Source organism: Galeopterus variegatus, unplaced genomic scaffold (assembly GCF_000696425.1).
Source record: "Galeopterus variegatus unplaced genomic scaffold, G_variegatus-3.0.2 Scaffold1891, whole genome shotgun sequence".
NCBI lineage: Eukaryota > Metazoa > Chordata > Mammalia > Dermoptera > Cynocephalidae > Galeopterus > Galeopterus variegatus.
In genome coordinates this window covers 88,649-91,598 of record NW_007728002.1, presented here as the reverse complement: position 1 = coordinate 91,598, position 2,950 = coordinate 88,649, and the positions used below count along the sequence as shown (strand labels likewise).

The 2,950-nt window shown below is 38.2% G+C and overlaps 1 protein-coding gene across 1 annotated transcript in view; it reads right to left on the bottom strand.

The window, feature by feature from the left end:
- Positions 1-2,950, bottom strand: part of LOC103595934 (chromosome unknown open reading frame, human C9orf41) — a 49,715-nt gene that overhangs the window by 14,767 nt on the left and 31,998 nt on the right. The gene's annotated exons all lie outside the window — the stretch shown is intronic.

Here is a 2,950-nt window from a genome sequence, read left to right as displayed (position 1 = left end):
ACTGAGGGTTGCGATCCATTGCCGGACACGGAAAAAAGACAAAAAAAAAAAAAAAAGAAAGTTACAATTTTATTCAGGGAGTCTGACAGGAACAGATTTGCATGTTGGGAAGATCATCTGGTGATAATATGTAGAACTAAAAGGATTGTGGAGGGTTAAAGACAAGTTGAAATACCCTTAAGGAAATACCACAGTACAGGCAAGCAATGATGAAGTTAGAGCAATGCTTCTCAACGGGATGATTTTGCACCCCCACAGGACATTTTCTAATGTCTAAAGACATTTTTGGTTGTCACAACTGGGACGTACTACAGGAATCTAGTAGGTAGGGACGAGGGATGCTGTTAACCATCCTACAATGTACAGTACAGATCCCCTGTCTGCCCCCCCCAACCCCCCAAAAGAATGATCCAGCCAAAATGTCAGTAGTGCCACAGCTGAGAAACTCCGGGATATAATTATTAAGGAGCTTTAAGAGATACAACTTTTAGACTGACTGGATGCAGGTAATGAGTAAGAGGAGTGTTAAGGACTAAATATTTGTGATCTCCCCGCTCCAAAACTCATATGCTGAAGCCCTAATCCCCATGCCTGTATTTGGAGGTAGAGCCTCTAAGGAAGTAATTATGGTTAAGTGAGGTCATGAGAGAGGGGTCTGATCTAACATGACTAGTGTCTTTATAAAAAGAGAAACAAGAGAGCTTGCTCATGCTGTCTTCTCTCACTCTCCTCCCATGCACGCACCAAACAAAAGCCATGTGAGCACAAGCAAGAAGACGGCCATCTGCACAACCCCAGGGGAGAGCCCTCACCAGACACCAACCTGGCTGGCACCCTATTCTGGGAATTCCAGTCTGCAAAACTGTGAGAAACTCTATTGTTTAAGCCACCTAATACGTGGCATTTTGTTATGCAGCCCAAGCTAACTAATAAAAGGGGTAAAGGAGGACTCCTTTTGGAGTTTTTTGGTTGGGGGAATCTGAGTAGCTGATGGAAAAAGGTACTGGGAGTCATGGACATCATTTTCCTGAGGCACACAGATTTTGAACTATCTATGGAACACTAGGTTGGATATACTAGTTTGGAGCACAAGAGAGATATTTGGACCAGAAATACAGATTGGGAATTGAAAGAGTAGAAAAAGCCATGAGACTGGGTAGAAGGAACATGGAGTAAAGAATGAGTACATGGCATGAAATGATTTGTGATGCCTGGAACAAACCAGTATGGAAGAGAAAATTGATTTTGAGTTATTTTTTTACATTCTTTAACTTATACACACATGCAAAGGTTTTATTTGTAAAGTATTAACCTTCCAAATTACTATTTTTAAGGACGGTGTTTCTCCATTACAATTCCCAAAATTGTTTTGAAGTTCTGTGATAAGAAGAGTGGAAGTGCTCCTTGACTTCCTGTTAATCTACATGCTCCATTACTTCTGATGCCTATGACAGATCCCAGGCCATGCTGCAGCACATTTACTCTTAACAGTCAAACAGTACGCTTACCTGGGGCCAATTTTATTTGTTCCAGGCAATAATAACTATTGTTATTACATAACCTAATAAAACATTAATAAATCAATAAAACAAATGTTCATAAATAAAGTTGTTTCTATGAAAGTTAAGTCACGTGCTTTGGAAATACGCAAAACCTTACAATACAATAACTGGGGTCAAAAGTTTTAATCAATAAATACAGGGTCATTTTAATGCTAAGTTATAAACTGACCCAGAGTATTCAAGGGGTTGGCTCTAGGCTGCAAACCTGTCTCTGCCACATATAAGCTACAGAACCTTTCTGCTAGTTATTTAACCTGAGTCTCAGTTTCTTCAACTATAAAATACTGCAGTGCCATTTCAATATAGGGTTGCTTTGAGATTAACAAAATATTTATAAGGGGCTAACACAGTACCTAATCTACGGCGAGCAAATACCCAGAAAGTAATACTTTTGAGTCACTCCTTGAAACAAGCTTCCAAGGTTTAAAGAAGACCTAAGGTTTGGGATATTTGTTTCTTATTATGATTGCATTTTACAGCTGCTATCACTTGGTCCTAAGGAATTCTAAAGTAGCAAAAAGTCTTGGAAACGGTTTACTACTACCTCTAGGCTACTAAGGTTTGGGATATTTGTTTCTTATTATGATTGCATTTTACAGCTGCTATCACTAGGTCCTAAGGAATTCTAAAGTAGCAAAAAGTCTTGGAAACGGTTTACTACTACCTCTAGGCTTAGTATAATGGCAACATCTCTGGCAAAATAAAATCACTGAAAAGAGAGTAGGTGACAGAACTCAGCAACAAAATTAGATCCATCCCTGAAGGCCAGACACTCGAAACAATGTATATCTGTCCTTTTATGTAGCATAAAAACCCTCCTCTTAAAAACCTTTATATTCTAGCCTTGATGTCTTTATGAACATATGTTATATATCTCTAAAAAAGAAATATATATTTACCTCAATATTATTATACTCCCTTTATATTAAAGAGGAGAACATTGGCAATTTCCTTTAGACTCCAGACGAGAGGGACCATGTCATACTCATCATTTTTTCCTAGCACCAAACCATATGGTACAGTAAAAAAGTTTTCTGCATAAACAAAACTGTATTTCTATTCTTTCTTAATTGCAGGGTAATCAAAAAAGTTATTATATCTACTCTTTTCCCAGTACATGGATGTTCTGAGGAGGAAGATTCCATGAGAGAGGTAAAATCTTTCTCTAAAATGTTTCATTACAGAAAGAAAAAAGAAAACACTCTTCCTAACAGAGCGGACTGAAGACTCGATGGAGTGGGGGATGGGGAAGATGAGGGAATGATTACCTACCATCAGATTAATAATTAGTATACTTTGAAATTATGACTGTTGTGAGACTGACTTAAGTATAAGTACACAACTTTTGGGCTACCAGTGCTTTTAAAGACATCACCGCTAGGATGCAG